This window comes from Peromyscus maniculatus, chromosome 3, assembly GCF_049852395.1.
Source record: "Peromyscus maniculatus bairdii isolate BWxNUB_F1_BW_parent chromosome 3, HU_Pman_BW_mat_3.1, whole genome shotgun sequence".
Classification (NCBI taxonomy): domain Eukaryota; kingdom Metazoa; phylum Chordata; class Mammalia; order Rodentia; family Cricetidae; genus Peromyscus; species Peromyscus maniculatus.
Genome location: NC_134854.1, coordinates 60092062 through 60114223, shown reverse-complemented (window position 1 = coordinate 60114223; position 22162 = coordinate 60092062). Strand labels below are relative to the sequence as shown.

General features: G+C 46.7%; 1 protein-coding gene across 1 annotated transcript in view; it reads right to left on the bottom strand.

Annotated features, from left to right (window-relative positions):
* The window catches only part of LOC102911807 (uncharacterized), a 153613-nt gene that overhangs the window by 12736 nt on the left and 118715 nt on the right, over positions 1-22162 (bottom strand). The window lies entirely within an intron of this gene.

Genomic DNA, 22162 nt, shown 5'->3' with positions numbered 1-22162 from the left:
AAGTTTTCATTTAAAATTTAAAAGAAGTATGAAAATTTAATACAAAATATTAAGTCACTAAGAAGCCAGAGGCATATGGTGAAACTATCTCAAAAAACCACACACACTAATTGCCTTCACAAGGACAGTGCTTTTGAGCTGCGAGTACTCAGCTATGAGCACTGTGGATAGCTGTAAGTACTGAGCCATGAGCACCGTGCGTTTCTGGGGGTTTTACACACACAGGTTCTAGTACTTTGATGCAGAGTGCGCAGCTGCGGCACTTGCTACTCCGCGCTGAAGATCAAGAACTTGGGGGTTTGCGGCAGGCGAGACGGCACAGTTGGGCGGGGCGCTTGCCACCAAGCCTGATGACGGGAGTTCGACCCTGGGGAACTAACATAGGAGGAGGGAACCGACTCTTGACTTTCACAACTGTGCTGGACCATGTGCACAACCCTCCATAAATGACAATAAAACAGAGCACGACGAAACCACTGGAGTTCTGTTACATGCCCAAGATTACATTAGCTGTCACGTGTCGGGAATGACATACAAATCTATGTGAGGCTGATCGTACAGGCCACTGGAGCACACCGAGTCCCTCCCTTAAAGCACACCAGGGAGAGGACCTGGTCTGCAGAGTGCTTGCTGTACAAGCACGGCGACCAAGTTCAGAGCCTAGTGTTCACATAAAAGCTGTGCATGGCGGTGACACATCCTGTAGGGCCAACACTGGAGGGTGGGGAGGGAACATGGAGACATGGCACTGGGGTTTGGTGGCCAGCCGGCAGAGCCAAAACAGAACAAACAAGGTGTAAACAAAACTGGAGGGCTCCAGATTCAGTATGAAACCATGTCTCAGTGGGTATAAGGCCGAGTGATAAACAGAACACACCTGACACTCTCATCTAGCCTCAGAGGTAAGTGTGGGCACGCGCGCGCACACACACACACACACAGAGAGAGAGAGAGAGAGAGAGAGAGAGAGAGAGAGAGAGAGAGAGAGAGAGAGAGAGAGAGAGAGAGAGAGAAAAGACAATACCATACTCTCGGGGTGGGGGCTCTCTGAGGAATCAGCTCAATCCCTGTAGCTACCACTTTGCATTAGGAAGTGAAGTCCACCCTAATTATGTTGACAAACACAGTCATGTAGTGTCAGCCTTGCGTTACCAGTGTCTCTCCTCGTTCACCTTGACTAACACCACAGACTACAGTGAAAATTCAGTACAGTCAGCTTGTAACGGGAAACGGGAAACTTTCCTCAAACTGACATAAAGGACACTGTGTGTACAGAAGACCTCTGCAGGCTTAAGGGAGAGATAGTCCAACAGAGACGATAAGAAAGCGAGACTTTCTTTTTTTTTTTTTTTTTTTTTTTGGTTTTTTGAGACAGGGTTTCTCCGTGTAGCTTTGCGCCTTTCCTGGGACTCACTTGGTAGCCCAGGCTGGCCTCGAACTCACAGAGATCCGCCTGGCTCTGCCTCCCGAGTGCTGGGATTAAAAGCGTGCGCCACTACTGCCCGGCGTGAGACTTTCATTTTTTATTAAGAGAATAGCTTGTATATTTAAAAATTTAAGTGAGAGACTTGAGAAAATTTCAAGTGCTTCTACAAAAATCACTCTCTCTAAAGTCAAGTCTAGATATCAACATTCGATCTTTGTCCGAAGAAATAACATGACGATATCATGTCTCAAATCTTTCTCACATAATGAAAAGCAAATGAAGTATTTCCTATGACATACTATCTTAATAAAGCAGTTGATTCAATTTTGAGTCAGTTTACATTGGGATACCTTCAGGTAGCATGGGCCTCCTCAAACAGTAGGAAGAGAAAGACCTGACCATCTGTGAATCATGCTCAACTCCAGCACACAGCTAGAAGGTGATACTCCGGTTTTCTCCTTCATTCCAACAGCCCCAGGCTGACCTACTCTGCAACAAGCCCGAAAAAGGCAAGTTCACCTGCTCCATATACCACTCTACCTCTACACCAAGCTGTTAGGCTGGCCTTGTGCAAGCCCTGCCTGCAAACATGAAACCAGACTTCACCTAGTGCTCAGTCTAAGTCATCATCTGACATGGCTCAATCATGACATGGACTGCATCTAGTCTGTCTTTACCCAGCCATCTGAAGATCTCCACTTTCTTCCAGAAGAGCTGGGGATCAAGAAGAATTTTGTATTACAATAATCTACTGTGAAAAGGTCTCATCAGTCAGGGGTGATGGCACAGCTTTGTAATCTTAAGGCCTAGGAGGATTGCTGTGAATGTGAGCCCAGCCTAGGCTACAAAGTCACCTCTAGGCCAGCCTTGGCTACAGAGGGAGACCATCTCAAACAAATAATCTGGGTGTGGTGGCACAGATCTGTAATCTCAGTACTCCAGAAGCAGAGGCAGGAGAATCACAGGTCCCAAGTAAGCTATGAGAGCATAGAGACAGCGTGTCTCAAAAACAAAAAACAAAACCACCAACCCCACAAAAACTAACCTATATATAAAATGCTCCAATGAGCCAGGTGTGCCGGTTCACACCTACAATCCCAGCACGAAAAAGGACTAAACTGAATTTGAATCTAGTCTGCGTTATACAGCAAAACCTTGTCTCCAAAGCAAGGCCTCACTTTATCAAAACTCTGACATAAAATGTGCATACATATACTGTGTATGTATTAGATTAAGTGGTTTGGTTTTCTGCCAACATCCTTCAGTCCAAGGTTTACAGGAGGGGTATTCAGAGAAAGGCTGAATGGGATTTCTAATGCAAAACCTCAAACACATAGTGATTGGTCTCAAACAACCCTGAAATACAGTGTGGTTTGCCATACTCCTGCTTTTCCTAGTGACGCCAATATTCACCTTTGAGGCTCATAATGTAAAGTGGACTTCCATGCCAAAAAGAAACTCAAGGAAGCATGGCACTCAGGCTTAGGTTGGCTGATCTGAGGCAGCCATTACCGTAAGGGGCCAAAACATGATCAGGGAGCGTTCTGTCACACAGGATTATGGTGTTTGAGTAGAGGTGGGAGCCCTTCCCTAAACACACGGTTCTGATTTACTCCGTCTGCTCCCTCTTCCCAAAGCAAAGCACTGCTCTTCATAAAAGCACAAACAAACAAGAGTACATACATGCTAAGTAAGAAGAGTGAGGAATTCAGCTTAAAATGCACACACACACAAATGTCTTTATGGAACTCAGAAATCTGAGGCTGGGGGTGGGAGTGGGAAGTTGGATGAAGGAAAGGTGGCCTGTGACATGAGTCTTGATTCCAAAAAGGACTTTTTTTTTTAAAGAAGGCATTTGTTTTCTAGAAGAGACCCTGCAGTACTGACCTGAGGTGGCGTAATGATGTTGTTGAGGCTGCTAATCGAGGCCGATGCTAATGATATTCCCCGATTCAGAGACTGCACAGGAGCTGAATGCACAAGCAGCTTGGCCCAGCAACTTGGCCTAGCCATTCAGTCCTTGGAGGCTGTGGGGCCTAAGCTTGAGACGCCTGGGCGGAAGGTTTGTCTTGGAGACCATTCAGGGAACGGCATTTGGTTTCCTCCATTTAACCAGGTCACCCAGGCATGGAATGCACAGCTCTGCCAGACAGACATTTTGGATGCCTGAGCCTGTAGAGGCTACTGATGCAGAGAGAGGCCACGGTTTCCTTTCGCTCTGTGCTGAATGGCAGCCTTGACGTCACGACTAGGAATCATTGGAGGGACAAATATCAAGGCACAAGCCAAATGGACTTCCCTCTGTCCCAGCGGCAGGGCTATTTTAGTCTCGCTCAGACACCTTCTGGGGCTGCAGAGCCCTGGTACAAGCAGAGACAAACGCATGCAGCTTACACAGAAAGGCAGCCTCTGGACAAAGGAAACGCCAGGGGAGGCTGTGTTCAAAACCCTTGATCAATCCCAGTTCCTGAGTTCAACTTGTTTCTGACAGAGTAGCCTTCCTGAGGGAGGCCTGCAGCCATTGGGGGGAGTTGTTCAGATCTCTGTGGGGGTGAACTTCCCCAGTGTGTAAAGGTCAGCCTCGTTCAGAGGGATGACATACACACTCTGGAGATACCAGGTACTCATGAAAGCAGGTAGTCTCAGCACAATACAGATATCATTTCAGAGATTTTAAGTTTGAGCAAGTAAATACCCATGGTAGCACCCAGCTGGTCTAAGCCAATGGGTGAAAAATGCGAGATGTGGCAGCAGAAACTCTCCGTTAGTTGCAAGTTGTCTGTGTAGGTCAGTTTCAACTTTACACTGAAACTACGAATTACGTTTAGCTATGTGAATGTCAGGTCATTTCTTTCCATTATAAATGCATTGCTAAGTACGGACATCACGGGCAATCTGAAGCTGGGATGCAATGGACTGCCCCCTGCAGGAGTGCTGGAGTGCATGCAGGGCAGCTCCTGGGCTTGCCTGACTGGAGGTGTGAGGCCAGGATGCAGGGTACCCAAGGCAACGCGAGAAGTCTTGGAGGAATAATGCTGAGAGGCTCTGTCACTTCTAGCAGCTTTTTGGAACCCAGCGTTCCCAGAGCACTCTTGTGAGGTCCCCATGTCAGGCTTATTTCAAGAGAAGGATCTGCTATGGAGAGCCAAGGCTTCCCAAGCCAGAAGGTGAGATTCCGATCCAAGTTCCCCTCAGGGTTGGTTCTGTCAACCACCAGCATCTATAGGACGCTAATGACCTCACCTAGGCAGGTAACAAATGCGGGGTTCTTGGTTCTGTTGCCTAAGAAATACCCCCAAGTGTGTTCTGTGTTCACTGATAAAGTAAGCAAGGAAGGAGACTAATGCTCTTAAAATGAGAAGGGAAAAGTTCTTTTTAACTGCCGATTTTCTTCAGACAGGGGTCACCCTCAAGAGGTCAAATCTTAGTCTAGCTTCATGTGGCTCTTCTATTTCAAGAGGTGGAAGTTCCAGTGGCCCTACCGTTTCCAGAGGCCTACAGTTTAAGAACTGTAATTAAATTTCTTCTGAACTCATTTATTACACTTCAAGTTCTCAAAAAGAGAATGATGGGATTTCTCAAATCATTGCATGCCCAGAGGGAGGATGTCAATTTATTTTTATTGCTCTGATGTAAGGGTAAGAAAATGAGTAGGAATTCTCCTCCAAAATTGTATTCTGATTAGAACTGTTTAATGTTCAAATCCCTGGTTTAAATTTCAGTAAACAATCAGTCACTCATTAAGAAGCAACTACTGAAGGGCGATATTTAAAAGGGGGGAAAAACAAAAACTATGTGTGATTAAAACTCTCCACACGTCTTTATCCAAGAATGCCTTGGCTGTCTGGGTATTCACAAGTTACAAATACCCTTTGGGATCTAGATTAAATTCATGCCATAAAGAAAGCATCCTATTTCATTCGTTCACAAAAGACCTAGAACCTTCTGTAAAGAACACTAGAAATATTAAAGTTATTTTTAAATTACTTAAATGCATGACGAGACACAATCCTGAACAAGCACAATACCCTATCATCCTTCCTGAAGGAGGGAAGTGGTGCAAAGATAATTTCGGGCTTTAGTGAGTTTCTGCTCGAATTTCTTGTTTTGGAAGGTTTTTCAAATGGGTTAGTTCTAAAGCCCTGGTTATCTCCTCTCAGAAGGACCAGGAAGAGAAGACACTGTTCTGAGAGGACCAGACATGGATCCTGAGAGTCCAGACTGGCTAGGGGAACCAGAAGGCTCTTCCTTAGCTTGCTTCCTTGGTGGGGGGAGGGGGGTGGCAAAGACCTCAAGCTCCTCAATCCTTCCGGGAACAGGAAACACACCGTGCTGGACTTGTGACCTCCTGGCTTCAGAACCTGCCGAGTGTTCACACTCAGACTAAGGCTGAGCTAGCCGACCCGCCTGCTCCTCAGCAGGGCGGGGTGGTGGCGTCCTATGGGCACTCACTCTGTTTCAGTCCATGCCACTCCTGGTATCCCCCGGTAGTCGCTGTCCCCACTACAGAACTGGCTCCTTCCGATTCCAGATCCTCTTCTGGATGAAGAAGACATCCTTTGTCTAACTTAATTGTAGGGGAAAAAAAAAACTTTTGAAGAGTTTTCTCTTTCAATTTCACACTCAAAGACATTTAATCCTGTAAAGCACACCTGAGTGCTCGGGACAAATACTATCCACCTGCTTTCCTATCCATCACCTATTTGAAGAAGAAAACCTCCAACAGCAATCTCCACAGTTCCTCTGCCCCACACAGCTCCACCAGGGCTGGCGTTGGTGTTGGCGGAGCAGAGAGAGAAGAGCTGTTCCGAGTGCAGGTGCCCAGGTTTTGATCAGCCGCCCTACGTTCGGTCCTTGATCCAGCCTAGCCTCCGACGGCCCTGCACGCTGTGCCTGACCGGTCTGCTTCCTCCACCAGCCGGAAAGCTTCCTCCACAAGGAAGGGGGAAGGCCTCCGGGGCTGGAAAAAGGAAAAGGAAGAAGAGAGGAAGTGGGAAACGGGGTAAAAGGAGGAAGGGGGAAGGAAAGGAGACAGAACAGAGAAATGAAGGAAGGAGGGAGGGAGGGAGGGAACAGAACAGCCCACTGCTCGTTTTTGTCATCAGCACCTTGACGGTTTCCTCTCATTTCTTACACACACACGGTTTACAATTCTTGGCAAACATGACTGCATGGAACCATGGGAGAGCCCAGGACCCTTAAAGAACGTCCTCTAGGCAGGGCAGTGGCACAGAGACACAGCCATGGGGGCAGAGTTTCCTGACCGCTTCTGCTTTATCCACCTGTCGTCAGCCACTGGTGCGTCCTATGACTGCAAAGCCTAGACTGGCATGCGCGTTTTTACAAAGGAAGGGGGGCTTATTAAGCAATTTCCTTGTCTTCTTACCACCCACACGCACAAGATTTCAGTAAAAGGATGCATTCAATTTAGATAGCCACTTATGAGCAGTCAGTAGGGTCAGGAAGAATGGAGAGTCACCTCGCCCAGGACAGCCAGGAGGAAGGCAGGGCGTGTCACCAGGGCAGGACGCTCATGGTCACTCAGGAGTTCCCTGGTCTAGATGAAATGGGATGTTTGGTTCCTCATCATCTGACTTATTCCACAACGTCATCAACAGGTCACTGGTGCCAGCAGACATCTCCGAGATTATCAAGTCCCAGTGCCCACTCAGATGACAGAGCCAGAGCAGAGGTCCAGGTGCCTGCACAGGCTCCTGGCTTCCTGCCTTGTGCTCTCTCCATTCATTATCACCAGTCACCACGGACCACTCACCAGCCCTCCAGAGCCGGGAGCAGAGGCGGAAAGAGCTGGCCAGGCCGGCCCGAGCTCCCGCAGCTCACGGAGGTCTGAAAGGTGTGCTGTGTCACAGAGGCAGCTGCTGGTCAGGCTGCGGCCTCGAGGGCAAATGACAAGGACTGCAGAAATGGCAGTGAGCTCCCCTGCGGCTCAGGAAGGGTGTGGACAAGGAACCTCCCAAGACCAAGAATGTTCCAGTGTTCAAGCAGCTCACCGAGGAACAGTTAACGCCGTGAGCCTGAGCTACGGGCCGTATACGGCTGTGAGCCGATTCATCGTTTTCACCACCACCTCATACCCAATGGCAGACGTGCACCCCTCTCGTCTGCGGCCGCTCTGGAATTGTCCGAATCAACAGGCAGGACACACACTTTTGTGGACCATCATACTCCATGTCTCCTTCGACCTTCTCCCTTCCCAGAACTGCATTCAAACCCTATCAGGCCAGCCTCAGAAATTCAGCTCCCACGTGGCAGAAACCCTTCTGCCAGTGACGTTTCTCCACGATCAACATGTGTGGTTAGCTCAGGGCCTCAGTTCTCCTGGTAACGTGCTGACAAGGGTAATTTGTCACTGTGCTGTCCTCAGCTGGGTATCTTCTGGAAACTAACATCTTTTCCGTGGGTGGTGAAGCTTCTCCATGAGCACATGAAAACTAACGGCCTGCCACCTGAACACGCAGCGATAAGGCGGGAGGTACCCACTCAGCTGGCCTGCCTGTCCCTCCCTTGAACCACCACAGTGCCACCCGCCCATCTCCATCTCGCCTTGCTTCTCTGGTAACAGTGGGTGGAATCATGCGTTACAGCAGGATGGACCCCCTTCAGCATCCTCCATCGGGAGGTAGAACACTGAGGGCCAGCTCTCTGATCTCATCCTAGCACCCGTGAGTGTCAAAGGTCTTCAGAGAAAAGCACATTTGCTCTGGTCATTGCTTGGCTTCTTTGATATAAAAAAAAAGATCTTAGTATTTGATGAAGTAAAGTCAAGTGCTTTCAGATTTCTGCCGGGTCCCTGGAGATATATGGCTTTAATACAAAACAAATGTGTGCTTGAGAGGCGGATGTCTAGGCCCGTCACTGCTTATTCACTGGGTGGTTGGCAGGCAAGGAGCTGAAATCCAGCAGGATCACTTTTGAAGTTAATATCTTAATTAAAACAAGCCACTCTGAATCAGCCCAGCAGGGTCAATTTTGTAGAGTCCAAGTGTCACTGAGGAGCTGGGCTGTGTTCATAGGTGAGAGACTGTAATGTGTAATAGGTGCTGGGATCACTTGGACAACTCTGGGGACCCTGGCACTGAGGAGGTCTCTTGCTGGATTCCAGGCAGACACACTGAAATGTGAACTTGAAATGTCTGAACTCCTGAAGCGGCAGGACCTGGTAAATACCTGTCATTTGAAGAGCAGTGCCACACAGAGGCCAGAACATGGCTCTTAGGAACTGATCCCACACATGCAAATGCCAGCCCACCCTTCAGGCACCGTTGTGTCTATTTCTAGTGTGAGTAAAGAACGGAAGAGTTACCACAGGTGAAGCTGAGAAACAGTGGACAAGAGGCGACTAGATACTAAAATCAAGTATGGTGACTTTCCATACAGTATGTTTCACCTGACAATGCAAATTTATCTACCGGATCCATCTCACAAAGCTCTAGGAGAGGTGAGGACTTCAAGACCTAAGCGCCCCATCACCCTTTGGAGCTTGCAAACACCTCCCTCCTCCTGCCCTGAAGTTCCCATGCTCGCCATTCCTTCCCTGTATGTCAACACTACAGCGAGGTGATACAAGGGGACACCAGGCCTGGGACAAACCAACCACCCAGAAAGACACGGCACAAGAAGAAATAAGCACCAACACTCAAGTCTCACGGGTGCCTTCCGTCACATTCCGGACACTGAATGCCTCAGATGCCACCTTCATGCTGACCACTCCCATCCTCGTAGACCTGGACCCACCTGGGCCCACCCGTGTTCTCAATGGTTTCTCAGACACATCTGAAACTCAACATGCCTAAAGCAGAATCCTTGTTTTTCTCCCACTTTCCATGATAAGGTAGTGGTAAACTGTGACCCAGTCACATGCAGAACAGTAAAGTCCCATAGATGGAGAAACTGTTGCTATCCTCAACACAATTTTTTATAAACACAATACGGGAGAAAAACTCAAGCTGCCAAGACGACCGCATACAATGTGGTGCCACATTTCTGTGTCTTCAAGTGTTTTTAACCAATGTGTATTTATGTGATAGAAATGCAAGCCTGTTTACAGCCAGAGACAACTGTAAGTAAAATCTTCAGCACTGTGTGTGTGTGTGTGTGTGTGTGTGTGTGTGTGTGTGTGTGTGTGTGTTAGTTCAACAGGAATCAGAGAGGAGGATCCCCAAATATTTTTAGTATGCTGACTTTCTTAAGCTGGACAGTGATTCACTGACACCCATCTTTAAACCGTCCTTCAGCCCATGGCTGTTGTATATAACCTTTCACACAGGACACCCACAAAACCTGTGTTGAAAGTAGCTTCTATTTCAAAACAATAAGGAAAGTAATCCTTTTAAAAGACAAGGAGATTAACTTATGCTGATCAAGTTGGTTGCAGGGTGCCACTGTTTTAACAAGGACAGGTAAACAGGCAATGCACGGATCAACTACCAAGGAGGAAACTGCCTAGGGTAAGATCAGAACTGACCAAGAATCTTCTCTGGTCTGCAAGGCTGGTCTTAAAGGCAAAGTTAACTGATGCAACTTCTCTTCGGTTAATGGCTTAGCAGGTAGATGATGATCCCACTTTCTCGTGTCCCCAGAGGCTGACGCTATTCCAAAAGGCTGCTGAGAGCCCAGGCTCTACCAAATGTCAGTGATTTGGGCCATTCTTCCTTTCTTCCGCCTTCGGCACTTTGTAGGAGACAACTGGTTACAGCAGTTCTTAGAATGAACGCTGAAACAGGGGTGAATGAGCTCAAAGCCACGATGGGCATGATGTGCCTTGTTTATCTGCGTGAACAAGCACTTAATTAAAAAAAAAAAAAGCCTGTAGGTTTCTTGCCTTTCTTATATAAGAGTTGGATCTCTCTGAATGGCCAAGGAGGAGAAGGTAGTTTGATTCTGGCACGAGGTTTAGGGGAAGAAATGCCTTTGTAGCTGGTCCTAAATATTATGGTAACTTGGATGAGTTAGCCTCCAAGGGAGAAGTTGCCACATGTTATAACAGAAGCCACTGGGCTTGGCAAGACTGAGACCGGAAGAATTACAATGGAATGACAGTTTCTCCATCATGGCAGAGGTGTGCCGGGAGAACAACCCAGGACCAGCTTCCTTCTCCACAGCTTACCAAAGTGAGTGCTGCCCTTTCAACCAAGGCTTGCACCAGGCTCCGAAGAACACAAAATGCTGGCGTTAATATCTAGTGAACTCCTTAAGAACTTTTATCTTTCTTCTAACTTAAAAGAAAAGAAAGATTAACACTTGAAAAGGGGGGCTGTCAGCAAAAATAGTGAACCTGAGACCTTTGGGAAGATGACTTCAGCTTTTAATTCTGTCGCTCCAAAGTGAGAATGCCTCTTGCTTTCCTGACCATGCCAGTACCTCCAGTTTAGAAGTTTAACGTTAGATTCTCGCCTGTGATCCAGCTCACCACTTTCAATGGCCAGTCTCAAACGTGGCTGGCCCTGCTCTGAAGCTTCTCCAAATCACACAGAACTTACCGTCTGGCATAGAGCAGCCAGCTGTGAAGGCATTTTTACTGGAAGTTTTACCAAGGACTTGGTTTGGATATAAATTCTAAGGCATCTCACATCACAATAATGGAGTTTCTGGAGATTCAGACCTTTTTTATGTTACAAGATATGAAAGAAAGCAGAAATATTAGCTCATATCTTAGATGTATACACAGACTCAAGTATTCATGCATTAACTGAAACAAACTCGGGGCCTGGGTCAGGGGGATAGAAGCCTTATTCCAAAAAGCGCTTGCAAACGGTGTGAGAAAATGTAAAACAGGTATAATGGCATTTGCTTGTATCTCCCAGCACTGGGGAAGTGCAGACAGATTGTGGGCTCACTGGTTGGTCAGCCACAACTACTCACTGAGCTCCAGACCAAGGAAAAGTCCTGTTTTAAAGTAAGGTGGTTGATGGTCTTGAGCAAAGATACCTGAGGCTGACCTCTGACCTCTATATGCATGCACAAGCACATTTGCTCACAACAAAAAATAAACCCAGGGGTCATTCTTCTAAACTGTGTCCTATTTTTATATAGGAAAAAAACCCACAGTATTTTTACTCCGCCAGAGATCAGCTTGCACAGCTAACAGTGAAGAATTAGGCAGGTGGAGCACTCAGTTGCTGCCTAATTCCGATTTACATTTTTAAAAATCAAACTTCAGTCATAATTAACATTTCCAAGAGGAAAAATAAATGTATATAATTGGTAGTGAAAATAGTACCACTGTTTCCCAGTTTTGAGAAGCAAAAGCAAAGTTAACTTTGAGGGAAAAAATGGTAAGAAATACACATACTGGCTTAAGTTTGCCTAGTTTTCCATGTGTTTCATTTAAAAAGCAAAGGGACCTAAGTAACAGGTAATAAGAGTCTGCACTATCAGAATCGCAATATCAGGGATTGTTTAAAAATGTAGAATTTTCTGAGTTCTTAAGAGCACTGGCTTTCATCAGATGTTGGTTCAGACCAGTGTGAGTACAAGCCAGAGAAGAAGGTCCTGGCTGTGGACAGCAGGCAGCATCATCTGAGTTTCTCTGGGAAGGAGAGCCAAGGCAAGTATGTTCATCTCCAAGTGTGGATGGAGAGGGTATCCTAAAGACAGGGCTGGATGTATGAGACTCCATGAGTCCGCAATACCCTCACAGGATTGTGCTCCTTCCCTGCTCCCAGCAGGAATTAGAAGAACACATGTTCCACTGCACAGCCATATGATATGATCACAGACATGTAATCAGTCCATTTAGGCTCTCAGTGTACGAGCAGGGAACATCAACTATGAGTCAGGAATAGCACTATGGAATATGGTGAGCACGATCAAAGAGTTCCTGCCTGTAGGAGCCACAGTCTGGCAGGGAAAGGGGACAGGCATAAGGTCAGTGCCTCTCATACACAGAGAGGGCCGAGAGCACCAGAGCAGTCACTACGATGAGGTTAACATCCTGTCCTGCCACTGAAGCTTGGAAATGTGAGCTCCCTCCTCAGGCAGTGTCTTCCTTATATGTAAGATGGAATAAGGCCAGCCTCCTGCACTGTTGGAAGACTCCATGAGATGAGATTTCTAAAGCACTTTTACAGCTGTAGCTTGTCATACAACACGTCCAAGAACTAACAATTATGGTGGTCATTCTCCCAGAGAATCAAAGAAGACGCATGAAGAGTGTGTTCTCTTCTTCCCCAAAGGCTAGACAAGGAGCTGGCCCTTGTCACCATTTTGTCACTTTGGTGGACCACTTTGGGCACTAGGCCCGATGAACGTCTTATGCTGCTGCTGTTGCTGCTGCTGCTGCTGCTGCTGTTGCTGCTGCTGCTGCTGCTGAGGGGCACCTTTCTGTAGAAAAGGACTCAGCATGTTCTTCGCCCTGGTGTCTGTCTGTCCCACCAATGGTGCTACTGCATGTCCTAGGTGAGGCTTTCAAGGGAGCCCCAGCGAGCCGTGTGCAGTGTGCACAAGGCTGAGGGGCAGTAAAGCAGAGGGTCCAGGAGGCCAGCCCTGCAGCCAGCCTTCCTGGGCCTCCAGCTCTGGTCTATCGCTCGTTAGCTATGTAGCAAGGTCCACAATGCTTAGTGGACCTCAGTGTTTAGAATCTACACAGTGGTGGTTAGAATAACCCCTATCCCATTGTGTGATCATAAGAACTAAGTCACTAACACAGCGGTAGCTGAAACACAGCAAAAATCCCATTAGTAATAATTACACAATGCAAACCTAGCAACTGTATCACCTTGCTAATAAAAACCAGAGAAACAAACAGCAAATAGGCAGTCCAAAGATCCCAGAAGAAACCCCTGGCTCTCCCATCCACTCTCTGAACCAGTGTGAGTACATCACGTCCCTTCTATAATTCATCTTTCTTGTCTACATGACAAACCACTCACATGTGCATTCAAGATGCTGAGAGGCCCAAAGCATCTCCCATTCAGTAACTCAAGAACTGAAGGTTTTAGTGTCACATTGGAATTTCAGATGGAAGATGTTCAGGTGTAGGTGTAGGGAGTGTGTGCGTGTATGTGTGTGTATGAGAGAGAGAGAGAGAGAGAGAGAGAGAGAGAGAGAGAGAGAGAGAGAGAGAGAGAGAGAGAGAGAGAGAGAACATGAATTTTTGCATGTACATGTGTGTACAGGAGCATGGCATGTACACTGTGTCTTAAGGAATTAGCTCATGGAGATTTGTGTCTGCATGGTGTAAAGCAAGCTAGTGACCCTGGGAGAAGAGTTTTATTTGTTTCCAATACACTAAATAGAAAGCTCTTTCTTTCTCCATAGAGTTTTTGTTTTGTTTAAAGACAGCGATTCTTTGTGTAGTCTTAGCTGTCCTAGAACTCACTCTGTTGACCAGGCTGGCCTCAAATTCACAGAGATCCGCTTGTTTCTGCTTCCCGAGTGCTGGGATTAAAGGCGAGCGCCACCCCCCACTATCTCTTAGGGTTTTCAATCGATTGGGCCAAGTACACTGGGGATGGTAATAAGCTTTAGTCAAAAATCCCCACTGACTTTATGCTAAAGGAACATCTAGGCTGGTGTTTGATTAAACATCTGGGTCACATACCCTAGTCAAATTAGCCATCACATTGTCCTTTTAAAGAGGGCAACTCAGATGGTTCTCTGCTAAGGCAAAGCCTATGGGTTGTACAGTGATTTTGCTTTTTGTTACAGTATACAGTCCAGGCTAAAGACACCAATGAGTCCATATTCCCTTGGAAGTGAATGCCAAGTCTACAGAAAAGCTTCAAAGTACATCTAGAAGACCTGATGTAGGCAGAGGTGAGTCAGAAGGATGCATCCACAATCCCCACGGCCATGTCTGAAGTGCCAGTGTCCAAACCCAGTGGTCTGAGTGCCAAGCAGTCTCTAGGAAGAATGGGGGTCATTAAAATGGAGGGTTTTTCCTGGCTGGCAGAGCTGTTTCCAGGCTTGCTGCTGTGAAGGACTTTTAGTGCACACTTCTTCCTGCCACACCCAAGGATGCAGAGAGGTCCCTGACTTCAGGACAGGCCAAGGGAGATGGTCTCTCAGTGCAGATTAGCTGGCTAGTCACTTGAGCTGGAGTCAGTCAATGCCAGCATCCCCTCTGTTTACAGGATGGAGCTGAGGACCTGCACTGCAGAATTATCTGCATGCTAAGGGGAAATGTACTTGGAATGTGACATGGCAGTTGATTGTATGCACATGCACACACACACATGCACACACACACCTATTATATAATGGTCACTATGTTAGGAACTACATTGTAATCCATCGAATTCTTAGCATAGCCCTATGAGAAAGCTGTTCATTTCACAAACGAAGATACACAGAGCAAACAATTAGCTTCAAGGACACAGAGCAAAGGATTCTACTCATAGAGGACTGTCCGAGAAACAGAACACACCGAGACTGTTAGATGCTACCATGGCCTCATATTCTGCAAGCCCCCACGGTCCTCTTGGCTCTTTCTTTCAGCACGGAATCTACTGTGTGGGGCCATGCGCCACCCACGGATGTCCCCGCACCCCTCACTTGGTAAGCCCATTCTGCCTCTGCCACCCGCCTCACCTGCTCTTCTTGGTGTCAAAGCACCGCTAATCCCTCCTCCATTTGCTCCGACTCTTTGTGGCCTCCGGGATCCAAACTGCCCTGTTGTTTTCACATCCTCCGAAAGCTCTTCCTCTGACCCTATCCTGAACCCTGCTCAGAGGTTGGGTCCTACGTTCTTCTGACCCGTCCCCTGGCTCTCCAGCTACAATTCCCTCTCCTCTTTGGTTGTCACACCATCCTTGGAAAGCACACTGTAAGGCATGCCTCAGTCTGGAGTCACCACATCCCTCACTAGTTACTGATCCTTCTCTACAACCTTGGCTCCAACTTGCACGTGAAGCCTTTGGGCTTCTAACTCCTCTCCACAGCCGGCCTCTCCCCCGTGTTCTTCACCCTCCAGTGGCCAAGCTCACTGATCACCTGACCTGCTTTTACTTCTCCACTTATAATTAGTCTTCTCTGGCTTCCCCGGTGCCTCAGCCTTCTTTAGCACCTACACAGACACTGCCTGTTACTGAGTGATGCTCCACAATGAACTGAATGGCACTATCCAAAAGACACATCGCTATCAGCTACAGCACAGAATTTCTGTCCCTCCGGGATATAACTGGAGAGGCCATGAAGCAGCCTCGTCTCATGCACTCAGAGGCAAGTCACCTTCAAGTTTACAGCTAACTCCCACGAGTTAGCTATATAACAACTCTCAACAGTAAAACGACCCATGATGCTTTTATGTTCTCTCAAATGTTATTTATTTATATTTACTTATTTGAGACAGGGTCTCACCATGAAACCCTGGCTAGCCTTGAACCCAGAGATCTGCCTGCCTCTGTCTCCCGAGTGCTGGGAGACACTGGATTAAAGGCATACACCATCATGTCTGGCTATGTTTTCTCAGTTCTATTTAATTTTATTATTGATGGATTGATTGAGACAGGGTCTTTCCACATAGCCTTGTCTATCCTAGAATTCACTATGTACACCAGGCTGGCCCTCTCAAGTCTAACATGGAAAAAAAGTAATTATTCTGCATCTTCTTAGAGAATACAAAGTTATTCCAAAGATCTCAGAACCTTTTTGGATCTTGCCTTTTGTACACCAACAATTTAAATGAGGTAAAAGAAAACTTCTTGAATAAAAACATTTCAACTGATTAGCAACTGTGCCTCAGAAATAAAGTCTGTTCTGAAGCCTCAACCTCAAAAGGGGCAGTGCAAGGTTTTCACTGCCAAGATTTGGTTACATAAGCGACTCTAAATCACACACACACACACACACACACACACACACACACACACACACACACACACACACACACACACACACCAGTTTCATTTCCCCCCCAGTTTGCATGGTGAGATTTTATCTGGACCTGATCTGGGTCTTGGTAACATGTTCCTCAGCTGTGGTACCCACCCCTCTACAGTGCCACCTCAACACGTCATTCAGCCCACGATGCAGTGTCCTCCTGGAGTGCTGCTCACTTCTGAACATGACATGTTAACTCTAGGGATGAAGTGGCGGCCCACTGGGTGGCGACAAGAAATACAGACACAGCTCTGGAGAGAGACAGCCACCTTACTCACCAGGGCTAGCAAGCACAGCTCCCGACTGCTCCAAAGACAGAATTTAAAAAGCCAAAGGTTCTTAATGCAATGGCAGGCAGGACATGACGTGTTCCTGGGAGTCAGCAGCCCATTAGGGAAGTCTAAACTCTTCCTGGCTCACATCAACTTGTCTGTGTGTCTCTCGCCATATGAGTTGAAATACTAATCACTTGGGGCTAAGGGGATGGCTCAGTGGATAAAGGTCATGCCATCTAAAGATGCCCAGCCCACCTGTAAATGGGAGGAGGAGCAGGCATGGTGGCCTGCCTATAATCCTAGCACTCAGGAGGTGGAGACAGGGACCCCAGAGCGAGTGGCTCCCTAGACAAGCAGAACTGGTAATTCTTAGATTCAGGAGAGAAACCCCACCTCAATGTTAGGAGGTGGAGAGCGATCAAGGAAGACACCCACCATCACCCTCTGGCCTACACATGTACAACTATCCACATAGGGGCAAGCACGTACTCGTTTACCTACATATACACATAAAAACTAGCCACATTACCTCATAATCACACTCTGCAGATGTGATTTATTTTAGTCCTCTTGAAATGCATACTAGAGGGTAAAACGAATTGGAATCACACTGCACATGGCTAATTCAGTATGTAACCAAACATCTAAAGCTCTCACCTCTGAAACAAACGAAAACAAAGATGTCAAAGCACTATGAAATGACAGGCACTGGGTGCTCACACCTGCTCCGTCCCTTCCCTGTGGACTCTGCTTCCAGCTAACTCCAGACGTGCAAATCGCGTGCTTGTCTGCAGATGCCTACATTCCTCATCACCAGATGACACAGGCAGAAGCACACCCATGCTTCCAAGAAAGCTCATTACAGGTTGGTGAGAAGTCTGGAGAGAGCTGTGAGTGAGATTACAGGGGTAACTGCATGTTTGAGCTTCCCACCTCTATCATCACAGGGCTAAGAAATATCACATTTCCATGTCACACAGACAGCATGAGATCTGGCATTGGCTGGAGTTTGAACCAGTTCTGGTCCGTTTGATATGGCTGTTGTAGCATTTCTGCCGAAGTATATTAAAAACTGAAAATAAAACCAACTAAACAATTTAGAATTTCTCAGTCCCAAAAAATGTTTGTGTGAAAAACAAGTATTTTTTTTCACAGTCTCTCAAATGCTTAAAGCAAAACATGTTTCTTTCTCTGACAGAGAGGAAAATCGAGGCAACAAAGTGAAATCATTTTCTGAGGGTAACTCACATCTCAAAAACAATTAAGCCATGACCCTGAACTGACTAAATTCTCTTGAGCGTATTTTCACGAGAAGAGGGGCAAACAAGCTTATTGCTAACTAAAGGATAAACAATGTGAATTACTCCGTGATCATGGGGCCAGAGCACGAAGCAACTGAACATCTGCTAACATCCTTACCCATGTTCTCTCTCCCCAGATAATACACATGCACTGTAACCAACAGGTGGGCCCAAGACACATCCCCTGTCCCCTGTAAACAGCCATATGTTGCCATCTTTTGATTATGCTCAGGGGAATGTGGACGATTTCCATGAAAAAAATAAAATCAATAACAATAAAACTCCCCGCTTTTCCTACCGGGAGTCACCTCAGGATCCAGAGGAACAGAGACAGCCATGTGGAGACTGCAATATTCCGAGGGAGAATCAAGTGGAGTTCTAAGTGGATAAACGCGCTGCCACGGACTTTGTTTTGCAAGTGCCAGGCATGCTTATGGTACTATTCATATTGAGACAGACAGATCGCCAATGACCTTCTGGGTCACTGACCAGGGAGAAAGCTATTTAAAAAAAAAAAAAAGTGGGAGAAAAATAAAAGGGGAGTTTGCTTCCTTCCACTCCAGCCCCCCTGCCTTGAATGAAAGGGGACAGATGGCAGGCACCTTCCCCTTTAATTATAAAGGGTGTCTCACCGGGAACAGCAGGCTTACTTGGCACCATCCTTAACAAGAAAAGTTTCGATGGGATTGCCTTGCTCATTCACTGTTCCACCTGCTCGCCATCTTTAATTTACAAATCGAAGCTCTGCAAACTGAACTTCTATCATGTCACTATCATAAGGAAGAAACTTAAAAATGTTTGCTGAATTAGCAATCCTCAGATGTTCACACAGGGGTGGGGGTGGGGGAGGACTGTTTGAGACGGATGTCAGCCAAGCTCTCAGTTCCATCTCTACAGCTCGAAGGGAAAAAGCAAATTCTGTGACACTGGTGGTCTGACTTTATTCCTGCCACATGCCACAGGAGACTTAGATGCAAGACACCTCTCTTGTGCTTCTCACCTCCGCACCACCGCCACACCGCCTCTCCTTCTACCCTCCGAGTGCTGTTGGGATGGCGCAGCAGTCAGGAGCCTTCTATAGCAACAACAGTTCCTTTGATAAAGAAAGACCTTGATTCCAGATCACAAGCCACCCCGCTGCTGTCTGCTTGCAAATGTCAAAGCCACAGAACTCTATTAAAGTCGAACCAAGCTACCTCTAGAGACAGATTCAATACAGACACCTCCCAGGACCCAACATGCAGGCCCGCTGTAGATTTAAGCTGCCGTCACAGGCTCCTCCACAGGTGACGACTGCTCTTTGTATCCCAAAGGCTGAAATCACATTCTCTCCAAATCTACAAGGTATGAAACCACCTAACAGAGAAGTCATTTCTCTTGACAGACTAGATATCTATCCACTTTATCCTAACTTTTAATTTTTTAATCATTAAATATTGTGTGTCCTTTGGCATCCTTCCATTTTCTTACCGATTTTAAATAAAATCACTCCCTCCTGTCTCTGACCCTCTCTTCTCTCCTCACTGGGTCTGCCCAGTCCCCACTTGGGGGTCAGGGAGTCTCTCTGCCCATACACCTGCCCTGAGGACACGGACACACACACACACACACACACACACACACACACACACACACACACACCCCTTTCCTGCTTTCAACAGCAGTGGGCAGTGAACAAGGAACTGCAGCTGCAGCATGCAAAAAGCCTGTCTGTCACTGTCACTCAACAGAGAGAAGAGCCAAGGGGTGGGGAGTGACCAACTGAGCCTGTTTTCTTCTCGATAATACTCCTCACTCTCTAAAGCAAGTCAGCATCTTAGATACGGGAAGGCAGCAGGATTAAAGAAGAAATTCGCCATAACGAACTACATCTCCCACTTCCAAACAAAGGAGGGAAACTCGGCACCTGCCAGGTACTGAACATCTAACAGTGTTAACAAGGAAAAATACGAAGAAGAGACTGCCCCCCAAAACAAACAAACAAACAAAAATCCCCAACTTACTGGGCTCTCCAGCTGCAAGCAGGTTGTGTGCCAGGCTGCTGGCCACTGCTTCCTCAAGGCCCTGGTTTCACTTTAAAAGCTGTGTGTGTGCTAACACACCCAGGCTTGCTGTGGAACACCAAAGCCCCCCACCTCTTCTATCCATGCCTCAAGTTCACAGATCATCTCAGAGCTACTGAAGACACTTTTGAGAACAAGGAATCCCCAGGGCAGACTGAGATGACCTCTGAGAGCCACGTGGCCGCACTGTCGTGACTACACACACACACACACACACACACACACCCCAAACGACACCCACTGGTTACCTCCCCATACCCTGAGGCCAGCATAACTGCTCTTGTGAGCAGTCAGAGACTCCACACTCGGGCATTCTTAGGTTCAAGGTTGGAAAATGCCTTAAGACAAGAGCCATGCAGCAGTATTCTGTACCATTAACTTTCTTTAGCTTGGACACCTGCCTGGGTAAAAATCAAAGGTAGAAGACTAGAAGAACGACGTTGTTTCTGGCTGTGACTGCAACCTACCATGATTTGAAATCTACCATATATTTAAAATTCTTACATCAGAAGACATGAAGTTGGGGGGTGTAAAGGGGTAGGAGATGGAACTAGGAGGAGTTATTGGGAGAAATAGGGAGTAAATATGATCGAGACATTATATGCATGCATGCATGCAATTCTCAAAAGAATTTTAAAAAGCAAACAAAATAGAATTCTAGATTATTCCCTTTATTAAAAATAGAAAAAAGTAATATTTATAATATAATCAGTAACAAAGCTCATCTGGATAATTTGTTTCTTTTCAATCCAGAAAGAAAAAACCCATACATATAAATGTGACGTTTGTTTGGAAAATTACTTCATCCATGCGCTGTCCAGCTCGTAAAAACAAGCCTCCTTTCCAGCAAAAGGGGACACTTTGACCTTGTTTACTGCAGTGTTTTGAAACCGCGGTCTCGTAACTCCTGACATCACTGGCCATGCATTAGCACCTTTGCTGCTGTTGGCTGCACACGCTGCTCCAGCTGCCTCGCACAGCCCGCGGGTGAACAAACACCACAGCACAGCCAGGATGGTGGCATTAGCACTATACCCACAATGCTCACACGGGACCCTCGTGAAATGCCTCGGTTCTCCGGTCATCCTTACAGGGAAGCAAAGGCATGGTACAGCAGATTATAAGTCCCAACATCCAAACCCAGTTCTGCCGTTCTCGATCACCCAAGAGACTGGCTTCCTCACTCAGCTCCGCCATATTGGCGAGAATTCCTGTCCAGAGTGTCACTGAAGGTCCGACCGCATTTCCATCAGCATGTAGCTCCCCACAAGCTTTTCTGATACAGTTTTTATTTTACAGTATTGAAGTATTTCATGAAGTACTGTGCTCTGAGGTCTGGTCACTCACAGAATGTACTTCGGGTGCTGTGTCTTAGTGCTACCCATTTAAGTAAGAAATTGCCTCTTCTAATTCTGATACATTTTTCTTTTGCCTTCCTCAAGTCTTAATGTGAATATGTTAAAGCAAAGTGGAGTTGTAACTGGAATCATACTGTAACTGCATCTGTGACAACATCTCCTGTGTCTCGCTCTCTTGAAATAAAATTAAATCCTGAACCCTTAACTTGTGTGCCTTTTACAAAGTAATTAAAAGCCCACGTTTAGCTTACATGATGCCAGCTGAGAACTATCTTGGTTCCTTTGCTAAAAAAAAAAAAACAAACAAACAAAAAAATGCTTCTATGCATCAAGCCCTTGAACTACAGCCACAGAGGCCGAGAGAACACGAAATACGTACCAGAGCCGTGAGTGGCACTGTTTCTCAGAGAGGGGTAAACAGAAAAACACCCGTTAATAACAGAATACCAAGCTCAAGAACCACGGAAAGGCCCCAGACACCAAGCCGTTATGCCACGCAAACATCAAGTCCCCCGTGAGGAAATGTGACAGGTTTAAGATCCCTGATAAAACGAGTGTAATCCTGCCAGCCAGAAATGAAGATCAGCAGAGCCTACATGGCCAAGCGCACTTGGGAAACACGAAATTATTACCTTCCGTGAGCTGCAGGGCTCTTCGTTTGGATCGTGAAGAAGTGGGTGGCTCTCTTGGTAATCAGAACCGTTTTGATTTCCTCCAGCGGAACCGCCCCCACAGCCTATCTGGTTGGCATGTTACTTTTTATAATGAAAGCAAAGTCTGATTCAATCTCAAAGGGAAGGGATGAACAAAAAAAAAAAACAAAACAAAACCCCAAATCTAACAGCCTCTTGGCTAGGGAACCACACATTCAGGGCTCAGCATCAAAGCCGAAGAAGGA